Raw genomic sequence first — 15,225 nt, forward strand, 5'->3', positions numbered from 1 at the left:
GCCACTATTGTTCAACTGTACTAGAAGTCCTAGCATCAGCAATCAGACAACAAGAAGAAATGAAAGGCATTCAAATTGGCAAAGAAGAAGTCAAACTCTCTCTCTTTGCAGATGTCATGATGCTTTATGTGGAAAACCCAAAAGACTCCACCCCCAAATTACTAGAACTCATACAATTCAGTAATGTGACAGGATACAAAATGCACAGAAATCAGTTGTTTTTCTATATACTAACAATGTAACTGAAGAAAGAGAGATTAGGGAATCAATTCCATTTACAATAACACCAAAAACCATAAGATACCAAGGAATAAACTAACCAAAGAGGTAGAGGATCTATACTCTAGAAACGACAGAACACTTATGAAAGAAATTGAGGAAGACACAAAAAGATGGAAAAATATTCCCTGCTCATGGATTGGAAGAATAAACATTGTTAAAATGTCTATGGTGCCCAGAGAAATCTACACTTTCAATGCCATCCCTATTAAAATGCAATTGACATTTTTCAAAGAGCTGAAACAATCCTAAAATTTGTATCGAACCAGAAAAGACCCCAAATTGCCAAGGAAGTTTGAAAAAGAAAAACAAAGCTGGGGGCATTTCATTACCTGACTTCATGTTATATTACAAGCCTTTGATCACCAAGACAGCATGGTATTGGCACAAAAGAGACACATAGATCAATGCAACAGAATAGAGTTTCCAGGAGTGGACCCTCAACTCTATGATCAAGTAATTTTCAATAAATCAGGAAAAAATATCCAGTGGAAAAAAGGCATTCTTTTCAATAAATGGTGCCAAGAAAACTGGACAGTTACATACAGAGGAATGAAACTCGACCATTCTCTTACACCATACACAAAGATGAACTCTAGACGGAGGAAAGACCTCAGTGTGAGACAGGAATCCATCAAAATCCTAGAGGAGAACATAGGCAGTAACCTCTTCAACACTGGCCTCAGCAACTTCTTTCATGACACATCGTCAAAGGCAAGGAAATGAAAACAAAGATAAACTTTTGGACTTCATCAAGGTAAAAAACTTCTGCACAGCAAAGGAAACAGTCAACAAAACTAAGAGACCACTCACGGAATGGAAGAAGATATTTGCAAATGACATCAGAGATAAAGGCTGGTAACCAAAATCTATAAAGAATTTCTCAAACTCAACACCTGAAAACCAATAATCAACTCAAAAAATAGGCAAAAGACATGAACAGATACTTCTCCAAAGAAGACATACAAATGGCTAACAGACACATGAAAAAATATTCAATATCATTATCCATCAGGGAAATTCAAATCAAAACCACATTGAGATATCACCTTACTCTAGTTAGATGGCAAAAATTAAGACAGGGAACAACAAATGTTGGCGAGGATATAGAGAAAAGGGAATCCTCCTACACCATTGGTGGGGATGCAAGCTGGTGCAGCCACTTTGGAAAACAATATTGGAGGTTCCTCAAAAAGTTAAAAATAGAGGTACCCTATGACCCAGCAATTGCACTACTCAGTACCCCAAAGATACAAATGTAGTGAAAAGGAGCACATGTACCCTAATGTTCATAGCAGCAATGTCCACAATAGCCAAACTGTGGAAGGAGCCAAGATGCCCTTCAACAGATGAACGGATAAAGAAGATGTGATTCATATACACAGTGGACTATTACTCAGCCATCAGAAAGTTTGAACACCCACCACTGGCATCAACATGGATAGAGATGGAGGGGATTATGCTAAGTGAAATAAGTTAAGCAGAAAGAGACAAGTATCGTATGGTCTCATTCATATGTGGAACATAAGGACCAGCATGGAGGACATTAGGGGAAGGAAGTGAAACCTGAAGGTGGAGAAATCAGATGGACAGTCACACCATGAGAGACTATTGTTTAGACAATTTACGGGTTTCAGATGGAAGGAGGGGGGGATTAGGGTAGCCAGGTGATGGGTGGTGAAGGAGGGTGTGTGTTGTAATGAGCACTGGGTATTATACACAAATAATGAATCATAGAACACTACATCAAAACCTAATAATGTACTGTATGGTTACTAACATGACATAATAAAAAAAATACTATGCTTGGAAATATATTATGAAAGACATTATCCTCCCCCCCCTTTTTTTGGTAGAGAAACTCTTCTAAGTATGTAATACTAAGCAGGTGTATTTTTCTTCTTATCTCTATATTTGTTTTGTTTTGTTTTAAGATTTTATTTATTTATTTGACAGAGAGAGACACAGCAAGAGGAGAGGGAACACAAAGCAGGAGCAGTCGGAGAGGAAGAAGCAAGGAGCCCGATGTGGGGCTCGATCCTAGGACCCCAGGATCATGACCCGAGCCAGAGGCAGACGCTTAGCGACTGAGCCACCCAGGCGCCCCTACCTCTATATTTGTTAAAATGTTTGTTTTCCTTCCTAACTTAAAATTTGTTGGTTTGAGTAGGAAACAAAAGTAAATCCAAGGACATCATTATCCTAATAAAACCTCAGTGTCTGAGTACCCATCCCACCATTAAACAATTACTGAGAGTGCTCACTTTGACAGCACACAAACTAAAATTGGAATGGCACAGAGAAGACTAGCATAGTCCTTGTGTAAGGATGACATGGGTAGCATCCCATGTTTTGTATCTATGTGGGAAAATGGATGTTGATTGCTCCTCCTGTGGTAACCGTTACAAATATGTGTAAATCAAACTATGATGCTGTATGCTTCAACTTACACAGTGAAATTGGAAAAAGAGCAATTACTGAGATAGCCTGTGGAAAGAGGGCTAAGGGTTTTGGGGTTTTTTTAAAGATTTTATTGATTTATGAGAGAGAGGAGAAGAGGGAGAGGAACAAGCAGACTGTGTACTGAGGGATGTGTCCAACATCGGGCTCGATCCCAAGACCCTGACATCATGACCTGAGCCAAAACCGAGTCAGTGTTTAACTGACTGAGCCACCCAGGTGTCCTCGGAAGGCTAAGGGCATTTTAAATTAAGGGCATACATTCTTTGAAGCTCCTCCCATCTAGAGATGTAGACCAGGTCCCCTCCATAGTGTCTGGGCCAGCTTGTGACTGCTTCAACCTAAAGAATGCAGTGAGAATGGCAAAGTATGACCTCTGGGGACAGAGAAGCCTGGGAAACTTCACCTGTTTCTCTTGGGACATTCACCGTGGGAGCCTTAGCTGGCATACAAGGAGTCTGATCAACCTGAGGCTACCATGCTGGGAGGAAGCCCTGACTGTGTGGGTGCAGTCCCAGCTGATGTTCCAGCCTAGCTAGCAGCAACTACCAAACCTGTGAGTAAGGAGGTTTCTAAATGACTCCATCCCCCAACTGGTAAGTCACCCTTAGCTGTTAAGTCATCATAGCCTCATGGAGAAGGGACAAACCATAGCCACTAGGCCTATTTGAGCAAAATAAAATTGTTATTTTTTGCCACTAAGTTTGGAGATGATTTGTTATATAGTGGTAGCAACTGGAACTGAGGGCTGGCAGGAGGACTGGTAAGCAGCTATTCTTAGAAGGCATTTAATAAGGGACTTTAGTGCTTACAACATCTGTGGAAGAGCTGGAGATAAAGAAGTCAGGCACCACTGCTGAGCCACACCACTGCAGCAGCAGGTCATGAGACTATGATTGCTCTTGCCCTCACGAGTGCCACCAGCACCATCCCCCCACAACACATCACTGCAAATATGGAGGTCACAGGTACCCACCAGCCATCATCTCTGCAGAAAAGTGGCCTCCACTTCCCTTCCAACATCCAAATTCTGTGTGAATAAATATCACTGGCAAAAACTGAATTTAGAACCCTACCTGCAAGGGAGCCTGGAACGGTTAGGGAGTCTGGTTTTTTCAGATTTCCAGCTTCCGCAGTATAGTGGGAGGTGGGACATAGAATTACATGTAAGTTAAAAACCTTAGCCCTGGAGAGTTCTTTCTCCTCTTGGAAGTTGGAGGAGAGCCAAGATGAATTCAGGTTTTCCATTTTGATATTTATGATTGTAAACTATTTGTTCTAAATGCCCTTTACAAAATAATAAAATTTTTCAATTTAAAGAAGAGACGGGACAAGGCAAGGCATGGAGCATAAATGATCTTCATTATGAGAACACATAAGCAAAACCAGGACCATATGAAATAGTGGGTGCTGGAAAGGAGACCATGTGTCCCCCACTGAGAGAAGGAGGCAGCATTGGAGAGGGGCAGAGTAGGGCTGGCCTCCATCTCTACCATCACACCTGTGAGGCCAGCCACCTTACTGTATTAGGCAATATCAGGGTCTGGGAAATAGTAGTTGGGGAATAGTCCCACCTTAAGGACTGGATAGAACTAGAGAAAACCAGTACTTGGTATTTCCTTACATTTTGGTTGTCATGCTTTCTCTCCAAACCTCAATTCCCTTACCAATAAAATGAGGGATAATAGCTTATAGATTCTTATTATATTATAGGAAATCATATGTGAAACTACATAATAGATCACTCTCCTTCTGATAGGTGCCCTTTCCTTCCTGATATGAGGCAGTAAATGTTTGAGATTTCAAAATCTGGTTTGTAAATGAGATGTCTGACATAAAGTGTTTCTCTTGTGATCTTATGTATTTCTCTGCTTCTTGGACATGAATAGTAGCATTGCAATGTCTTTTCTCTTTTCAATCCCGCCCATGTTTTTTTCTCCAGAAATACCAACATGAGCTTGCAGAATCTCTTCTTTGAAGAAAGTATCGTGGAGCTGGACACACATAAGTGAATCTGTAACCTTCAATTTGCTTCTCCAGTAGTGCATCTGAGGACCCAGATAATTTTCTCCAAAGCTTCTCTAATCTCTCAGCAGCTGGTGTTTGTTATAACTCCATTACATACTTGGATGGGTCTGCTTGAGACTCTTCTATCTTCAACAACCTAATGAGCCACTGTGATCAAGAGAGCACCTTCAGCTGGCCTTATAACTCACCATGGTTGTAAGCAATATTTAGTCAAGTTGTTCTTATCATCACCTTACAAAAAGCTCTTACAAAAATATGAGGACTCTTAAGTGGCTGTTGACATGAGTGTGATAATAATGCAGCTTTTGGTGAGACCACATCAGTACCCCTTATGATGGTCTAAAAGTTGATAAAGATGTTCTTTTTGTGCAGCAGTTTTCTTGCATAAAATGGGAATACCTGTTATGAAAACCTCCTGGAAAGCTCTGATTAGAGCTCCCCTGGCAAAAATCTTCATGGCTGGGGCGCCTGGGTGGCTCAGTGGGTTAAAGCCTCTGCCTTCAGCTCAGGTCATGGTCCCAGGGTCCTGGGATCGAGCCCCGCATCGGGCTCTTTGCTCAGCAGAGAGCCTGCTTCCCCCCCAATCCTCTGCCTGCCTCTCTGCTTACTTGTGATCTCTGTCTGTCAAATAAATTTAAAAAAAAAAAATCTTCATGGCTTCAGGAGGCACTCAGAACTCAGTATTAATTCTCTGAATTCTCTCTGAAGTTCAAGATGTCTCCCCAACTCAGTCCCATACTAGAATATGTGCAACACTTTCAAGGTTGTATCTGCACAAAAGGGTATTCATAGCCTCCTTTTGCCTACCATAGATAGCATCACTGTCTTCAGAAACTTTGAGTAAAGCCAATTATCCTACTGTTTTGGTTCGAGTTCCTCCAACAGCTGACCCTGAGACAAGATTTGGGAGCAAGTAATTTATTTGGGAAACAATTCCAGGAAATATTGTGGGGGAAAAAAGGAAGTAAGAGAAGAAAAAGAACAAAAAAGAAACAACGCAGAGTGTTAAAGAGTAGGCTAAGGCTATGAGCAACTAGGATTTAATCCTGCTTGGATCTCAAGGACTCTTGAAGACACACCAGAGTTGTCCTCCTGAGCAAGCCAGGAAACTTATTCATCAACCTTCATCTATCATTGCTTGAGGGATGCTCCTGGGAGGATTCTCCAACAGCATGACCATCTTGTAAGCCAAGAATGTCCTATAACCAGATGAAGTCCTCAGGAAGAGACAGACCTAGGTGTTAAGGTAGAAAGCCATTAGCCTATATAAGAAGAGTTTAATCAAGCTATGGATGATTTCTATTGTGGGTCACTGGGATATGAGCAGAGCATCAATATCACCTGCTACAAAAACCAACAGCTAACATTAACAAAAATTATTCACTTTATTGCTCATGTGATTTTTCTGAATATTGAATGATTTGTTTATGAAGAATTTGATAAGTGGATGGGTAGTCTTGCACCCTGGAAATAGCAGGAGATAAACTCAAAAATAGAAAATTTAGAAAAACTAGGCATAGTGCAAAGTCAGCAGGAACTAGCAAGTAGTTAGAGAGTTGAGAGACCACTTAATTTAAAGACCAAAATAAAGGTTAAGACACAAAGACAGGTGGAAGTGAAGGTGTAACTAGCACCCAAAGATCAGCACAATATTGGTGCAGAACCTTGCAGGCAGATGAGAAGAAATGGCCTAACTTTTTAATTTTTATTAAACTATGTTTCCTTCTTCTGGAAGGAGTATATATTCTTGAAAAATAAAGGTTTTGTGTGCTTATTTCAAGAGAAGTCCTAGAGAAAGGGAGAACTGATTCTCTTGGTCTTCAGCAACTCTGCAGAGAGATGACCCAGGCAGAATAAAAGAAAGGGCCTGATAGAGAACAGAAATGTGGGAAAAGAGTACATGCCCAGTCCCAAGGGGAGTGACCTGAGGGTTGCATTTCAAGAAACAAATTTCCAGAATATGTATGAAAGAGTGGAGTCACTAGCACAGAGGGAGAAACTAACTGTGAAGTCTGTGCTGGAAATTCAAGACTGCTTGTCTTCCTTTTTCTTGTCACTATCTCCCAACACAACTCCTGCATAGGACAAGAGTCCATGTGGCCATGTTTATACATCATCTTTCACTCCAAATAAAAATGGATCAATAGTACAGAGAGAATCATTACATTGCCTGAGACGTTTCAATCAGATCTTCTCTCACAACAATTTGAACTAAGAGAAACAGAGAGTCTAGTTAGGGAATGACTAACACAAGAACTATAGTCACTTAGCTCTGCTGGCAGTAACAGGGCACATACAAGAGAGGAGTGGGCAGTTGTATAAAGAGACGTAGAGGCATGAATGGTGGAGTGGGAAGTGGCAGAGTAAGAATCTCTGAATGTTCAACCCTCCATAAACACAATAAATCAAATGGCAATAACAGCTAGAACCAACTTCTTCAGAACTCTGGAAATTAAACAAAGGCATCTAGCATCCTTGGAAACACATACAAAATTGCTGAATCTTGGTAAGAACAAAAACCTCATGGCATTTTGACCCCCCCAATTCCCTGATCCCCAGCTCAGTGGTAGCCTTAAAAAATAATGGTCTGTATTCTGAATTCCAGAGAGAGTAGAATGAATCTCAGTTACAAACAATAATGGTTATTTGTCATGGTGGCTCACTGAAAGACCCCAAGCAACTGGCTTGGTTTTTTGGCCTCACTTGAGGAATTTCTAGGAATCTAGAAAGTTACTTGTCTGCCTAAGATTGGATATAGCTGTGAGAATACTCAGCGAAGACCTGAGAAGACTCTACACTCTCATCTCTACCTAGAGGCGCTACACAAGCAGGAAATGAAGGCTAAAGCAGAGCTATAAACTGCCTGGCAGAGTGATGAACTCCTGTAACAACACACACATAGGACACAGACAAAAACTGGAGACTTACGGCCTCCAGGCATTTGAGAAAAATCTCTGTTCAATCATTAGTCTCCTATAAGCTCACTGAGTTGACTTCAGTAGCTACACATGACAAAGATAGAGATGTTATAGATTTCAGAAAATTCATTCAACAAACAAAAAATAACTTCAACAATGAGCAGCAACAACAAATCCTGAGGAGGGGGAGAATGTAGTTTCCAGAGTTTTGAGGTTATGTCGCTTGAAATGTACAGTTTTCAATAAATTTTATAAGGCATGCAAATAAACAAAGTATGACCCACACATAAGGGTGGGGAGAAAGCAATTCATAGAAACTGTCCCAGAGAGGAAGCACAGACATAGGATTTATTAGACAAAGACATATTAGATATTTTAAGTATGTCCAAAGAGCTAAAGAAAAGTATGAAAATGATGTATCAACAAGCAGAGAATATCAACAACAATGTAGAAATTATAAAAGGAACCAAACAGAAATTCTGGAGTCGAAAACTGTGATAACTAAAATGAAAAATTAACTAGAAGTGTTCAACCACAGATTTCAGGAGACAGTAAAAAGAATCAGTGGGGGCACCTGGGTGGCTCAGTGGGTTAAAGCCTCGGCTTTCTGCTCAGGTCATGGTCCTAGGGTCATGTAATCAAGCCCCACATAGGGCTCTCTGCTCAGTGGGGAGCCTACTTCACCCTCTCTCTCTCTCTGCCTGCCTCTCTGCCTACTTGTGATCTCTCTCTTTGTCAAATAAATAAATAAAATCTTTAAAAAAAAAAAAGAATCAGTGAACTCGAAGACAGGTCATTCAAGATTATTCATTCTGGGAAGCAGAAAGAAAAATGAAAAAAGCCTCAGAGACACCTTCAAAATTCCAATATATACGTAATGAAAGTCCCAGAAAGAGGAGAGAGAGAAAAAGGGGGCAAAATTGATATTTGAGGGAGTAATAGCTGAAAATTGCCCAAATTTGATTTTAAAAACTTTAATCCACATATCCAAGGATCTCAATGATTTCCAAGCAAGATAAACTCAAATTCACCTTTTGACACATCAAAATCAAAGTACCAAAAGCCAAAGGCAAAGATTAAAATCTTAAATCTAGTGAAAGAACTCAAAGAATCTTCAATGAAATTGTCAGCTGGTTTCTCATCAGCAAACATGAAGACCAGGTGGCTATGGGATGATATATTCAAAGCTGAATATGGAAGCAGTCCAAATGTCCATTGATAGATGAATGGAAAAAGAAGATGTGGTACATATGTATCTATATACATATACATACACATATATACACATACACGCAATGAGATATTATTCATCCATTGAAAAGAATGAAATATTGCCATTTGGAACAACATGAATGGATCTAGAGGGTGTAAGGCTAAGTGAAATAAATCAGTAAGAAAAAGACAAATGCCATATGATTTTAGCCAGGTGTGAAATTTAAGGAAAAAATGCACACAAACAACAACAAAAATACCAGAATTAAATACAAAAAACAAACTGGTGGTTGCTAGAAGGGAGGTGGAAGGGGAGAATGGGTGAAATAGATGAAGGGAACTGAAAGTACATATCTTGGTAAGCACCAACATATAGAAGCATTGAATCATTATATTGTACACATAAAAGTAATCTAACACTGTATGTTAACTATACTTGAATTTTTAAATGGTATAAAAAATCCATGAAGTGCTGAAAATTTTTTAAATGCCCACAAAGAATTCTATGTCTGACAAAATTATCCTCCAAAAATGAAAAAGCAATTAAGACATTCCTGAATAAATAAAACTGAGAGTTCATTGCTAGCAAACCTGCCCACAAGAGATTCTAAAGGGAGGCCTTCAGACTAGAAATGAAGGAAAGGACAAATCCACATGAAGAAAATAAAGAGCACCAGCAAATGTAATTACATAGGTAAATATAAGACAGTATAAATGTATTTTTGGTTTGTAGCTCCTTTCCTCCTATCTGACTTAAAAGACAACTGTAACAATAGGATAAATGTAAGTTGTAACTCCTCTTCTCCTATCTGACTTATAAGACAACTGTATAACTGTATAATATAATAGGGATAAATGTAAGTTGCTGGGCAATGTGTGAAAATGTGATTTGTGACAATAACACATAAAAATAGAGGAGAGATGGAACTTTATAAGAACAAAGTTTTTATGTACTATTGAAATTAAGTTGCTATTAATCCAAACTAGATTGATATAAATTAAGATGTTGATGACAGTTCTCAGGGAATTAATAAGAAAATAAGGCAGAAATATAAAGTAAAAGAAACAAGGGAATAAAAATGTACACCAGAAATTATCTATTAAACACAAAAGAAGGCAGTAATAGTGTAATTGAGGACCAACAACAAGAAAACCTACATAAGATATGGAAAACAAATAGCAACTTGGCTGATATAAATCCACCTGCATTAGCGATTACATTAAATGAAAATGGATTAATTTCTCCAAGTAAAAGCCAGAGGTTAATTGAATTAATTAATTAAAAAAAACATGATTCAAGTATATAATGCTATCCACAATAGGCACTCTTTAGATTCAAATGGACACTTGAAAAACTACAACAAACAGTACATAAATTCAGCAAAGAAGTAAGATACAAATTTAAAACGTAGAAACCAACAACTTTCATAAATACAAATAATAATCAGATCAAAGACATAACAGAAGTCCCTGCTTATAAAAACATTAGTACAAGGGAAGCTCTTACATATGAAATATGCACAGACTCTATGAAGAAAACAAAAATATCACTAGAGGGTATAAAGAGAAAATTCAACACATGGAAAGACCATTGGACAAGAAATGTCAATATTATAAAGATGTCATAAAGCAAAGAAAAATATGAAGATTTTTTTAAAACTGCATTGCCCAGTCCATTTTTAAATTTATATGGGAAAAAGACTTTTTAAATAGTGAGAAGGAATCTTAAAAAGTGTTATGTTAATGGGAGACTGGAGCGTACATTTGTTGATATTTTATGAAGTTTCAATAATTAAAATACTGTGATACTGGAACCCATACACATTGGACACAAAAGGAGATCCAGTAATAGACCCCCATATATTAAAAAAAAAGTAATATGTGATCAGGGAGGCATCTCAAATCAGTGGGGAATTAGTGGACTATTCAATAGTTTGGACAACTGAATAGCCATCTGAAAATAAATAAATCTTGATCCATCCTTACTTTAATGGAACAGTTAATTCCAAAGGAGTCAAAGATTTAAATGTTTATAAAAATATTTTTTTTTACTTGAAATACTAAAAAACAAACAAACAAAGCAATGCAATAAAACACACACACACAAGAGGAGGGCTGCCTGGGTGGCTCACTTGATTGAACATCCAGCTCTTGATCTCAGCTCAGGTCGTAGTCTTGGGGTCATGAGTTCGGGCCCCACATGAGTTTGGGCCCCACAAGCCTACTTAAAAAACAAACAAACAAAAAAGGAAGATTATTTTTAATAACCTTGTAGGAGACTATTATGCTGACTCAAAATCCAGAAGTTACAAAGGAAAAAATGGAAATAAATATAATGCAAAGCATCTGCATAATGAAGTAAGTCAAGTCAAAGGGGAAATATCAGGCTCATATCAGGGCTTAAGCTTTAAAAAATAGTGGAGAAAATGTGAAAAATGCAGATTAAACTTCTGTTTTGTTTGTAGACTTTACAACGGGAATAGCATAAAAAAATTAAAGAAGTATTCTTTTGCCGTTGAAAAACTCGTATCTGATTCATAAAGAAGTCACTCATATCACTGATGAACGAGTAAAATTGCAACATACAGCTCTATTGCTTTACTTTCATTTTAACTTAAATTAGAATATTCACACTCTTCCATCATTTGCAACCAGCCGATAATGGTACCAATGGCAATGGGATCAGGCATTGAGCTGAAGTCAAAGAATGAACAGGGATAGCTGAAAGCAATAGGTCAGAATTTTTAACAAGCACATATGAGATGCTCCTCCCGGACCCCTCTGAAATAGTTATCTTGGCACAGAGTGGTAAAGTTTAAGAGATAGAGCCAAATTGCTAGCTTAATTGGCTACTAATGTCAACATGACCTCATGTATACCCACAGCCCTGTGAGATATAGGGACATCCAGGTCACAATTAATTATGGGTTGATTTGCTCTTCAGCCAAATAGGCTCCAGTTGTAGATGCTGTTAGCGTCTCACCCAGATCCCAGTACTGGGCCAGCATATCTACACTCAATGCTGTTGGAAGTGTGAGCTGCTGACCACTCACAACATCCCACCTCCTCCAGAGAACTGCCCTCATCTGATGAATCTCCCTTCCCTGGGAAGTTAGAGCCCCCAATCCTCTCTCCAGGCAGCTCGCAACTAACGACTGACTGCTATAGGAGCACAAAAGGCCACACCTCTTGCCCCAAGTGGAGCAATACAGAGCAGCCTAGATTGTGCTCCAAAGCCCCATACCCATCCCATGGATCAGACTACAGCTGGGAACACATCCTTGGTGGGCTCCTTCCCTTGCCCTATCCTGCTTGGCCCCCTCCTTTACTGAGAACTCTTTCTCAACAGTTCACATGCACAATCCCTGCTTCAGGCTCTGCCTCTAGTGGACCCAAACCAAAAGAGAGTTTTAATTCCTGGACTATCAATTTTACATGGTTGCCATTGTCTGAGACCAACTTTCAAGACCAGTTGAACTGATTTCTGTGAGAGATGGAGACCTATGAGGGGTACAAGGTCCAGGGGACCAGGCTGGGCTGGGCCAGTCAGGGTATTAAAAGAGCAGTAGAAAGTAATATCATAGCAGGGGTAGAGTGGGGCTGTTGCTAAGGAAGAGAGTTAAGAGCAGACACAAGTCAATTCTAGCAGGAGGTAAGGCCATGACAGGCCACCATTACCGTTTGCCTGAAAGGAGGGCAGCACAGAATCCCTCAAGAGCGGACAGGTTGGGTCATATATGTCCACCTGAAAACAGCCTGAAAAGTGAAGTGCTGTACGAATGAAAGCTGGCATTATTCTTCACATTCACATAAAATGGTCTCCTTGGGGTTCACTGTGATTTAGATCATATTCCACATTCTGAAAGCAGATCAAGAAAAACTCGTTTGTGGTCCTCTAGCTCTGAGCCAACAGGACTGCCTGTGGCTAAATTTAAGTCACAGGAAACTGCTTTCGGAGACCAAAATCCTTTTGCTGGCATTAAGATAAACCAGGATCCATCAAATTTGCAGGACACAGCAGAATCTTTAATTCATATTTTAGAAAAGAAGAAGGGTTGAGGCCCCATGACTTCAGCTACCATATCCAGAAGCCAGAAGAAGAACCACAAAATGCAGGAAAAGAAATAAAAGACAAGGGGTAGGGGGGGTCAATGAAACAGGAAATAAATGTGCAGGACAGAAAATTGAGAAAGCCAGAAGCTGGCTATTTGGAGACTAACAGAATTAATAAACCTCCAGCAAGACTGATTGAGAGAAGAAAAGACGAACTTCCAGCATCAGGAAATTAGCCCGATTCTGTGTTAAATGTGCTTGGAAAGATGTGGACATTTCTGGGGAGCTGCATTGGAGATGCCTTCCAGATAGTCAGTAGTCATCAGCTCAGCCTTCTGGCATCCCAGGTCGCTTGACTCTATTCACAGCAAATTCTCCAGCGTAGAGCTTGTATATCATGCTAGAATCAGTTATTTATAAAAACATTTGTCTTCCAAAGTGGGAATTAAACACCAACAAAATCAAGATTAAGTCTAAAAACAAGATTTGGCTGCCTAAGTTTAGGGTCTCCAGAAAGAGACCCTGTGACCAAGCTTTTAGTTTAATTGGTAGGAAGTGCAAGTGGGGAAGTGGGACTTTTGCATAATCTCCAAGAACAGCCATCACGACCATTTCCTCCCTGGCCAGCACACAACTCTCAAACTGGTGGGGTCGGTGCCCACTCACCCACCCCCAGGACCTTGGGCAGACTCTGTAACTGCCATTCTGGGACTTCTGGGCTCAAGCAGAGGAAGACTAGTAGCTTCTTTTTTCCCTCCTCTGGGGAACCTTGCCACCCACCTGTATAGCAGCTTGGGCTGGACCACTGACAAAGCAACACCATAGGAAAGAGAGGCACTGAGGTGCCCAGCCTGAGTGAAGCCGACTTGGACCTTCTAGTCCAACGCCGTGGTCAGTGAATGCAGCTGATTGATGGAGCAGCACCACATGGAACGGCAGAACCACCCAGCTGAGTCCTACTTAAACTTCTGACTCACTGAATTGAGAGAAACAATATATCATCGTTGTCACGAGCCCTGTCTCCGGGGGAGGGGAGCTTGTATGGCAGGAGAGGACTAAAGAAAATGAATGCCAGGGGCAAAAATGGGCAGGTTCCGGTGTGGGGCCACTGGGAGATGGTGTGGGACATACCTCAGAGGTGAAGAAGTTGGGGTGTTTATTCATTAACATCCGTTAGTCCTGGGTGGAGGGCTTCTCCTTGGAGTGTCAACACCATTTGTGTAAGAGCAGTGTCTACTCCTATAGCCAGTGACACAGGTACTTGTCAGAGGAAGTTGTCACACATACAGAAAATGTGAGGGTCCAAAGGTTCTGAGCAGGGCACAAGCAGCCACCGTCAACATGGTCCAGCCCATGTGTACAACACGTAACTCATTTCTCCTAGTCCAACCCACAACCAGATGAGGTTTCTTGGGTTCTGTACCTGTTCCTGAGAGTTCATTCCCATTCCTCCTGGCATGATGCAGCATTTCCTTGGGGAGTCCTTCACCTTCCATCATTCTAACTCCTACTTTACCTTCAAAGGTCAAAATGAACATGACTTCTCTTGGAAACATTCAGTATCAGTTAAATCTCTTTCCATCCCACATTTAAAACAACACTTGGGGTGCCTGAGTGGCTCAGTTGGTTAAGCATCTGCCTCAGATCATGAAATCATGATCCTGGGGTTCTGGGATCAAGCCCGACATCAGGTCCCCTGCTCAGCAAGGAGTCTGCTTCTCCCTCTCCCTCTGCTGTTTCCCCTGCTTATGTGCTCTCTCTCTTTCTCTCTTTCTCATAAATGTAAAACCTTTAAAACAACAGTAACACTCAACTCAAATAGGCTCCAACCAAAATTATTGGTTCACTAAAATGCAAGGTCCCAAAAGATATCAAGCTTCAGGCTCAGCTTGACCAAGGTTCGGTTGAGGTCACCAGAACATAGCTTCTCTTGGCATCTGGATTCAGTCCTGTTCACCTCCACACAGTCACTTTATTTTTAATAGCAAGATGGCTGCCACAGCACAGACTTACCAACTTCAAGGAAGAGGAAAGAGATTTTTTTTTTCAGTTGCTCTCAAACAACTCCTGCAATTTGCTAGCATTGGACAACTTAAGTTGTATGCTCATCTCTAAACTAATCAGTGTAGCCAGAGGAAGAAATATGCTTTTGCCTTTGGCCTGGATCATTTGCTCTAGCCCTGGGGTCAGGGGTTTGGGCCTTTTTTGAACCAGTGGGTGAAGAATTGCTCCACAAATAAAACTCAGGGCTCCTGCCTAAATAGGGTAAGAGGAT

The 15,225-nt window shown here is 40.3% G+C and overlaps 1 non-coding gene across 1 annotated transcript; it reads left to right on the forward strand.

Moving 5' to 3' along the window:
• Window positions 1–2,535: 2,535 nt before the first annotated feature.
• LOC122916644 lies at window positions 2,536–2,643 on the forward strand. Its single transcript, XR_006386270.1, has one exon. It is a non-coding gene; the product is annotated as a U6 spliceosomal RNA (small nuclear RNA).
• Window positions 2,644–15,225: the final 12,582 nt, after the last annotated feature.

The sequence above is a fragment of the Neovison vison genome, chromosome 8 (assembly GCF_020171115.1).
Source record: "Neovison vison isolate M4711 chromosome 8, ASM_NN_V1, whole genome shotgun sequence".
NCBI lineage: Eukaryota > Metazoa > Chordata > Mammalia > Carnivora > Mustelidae > Neogale > Neogale vison.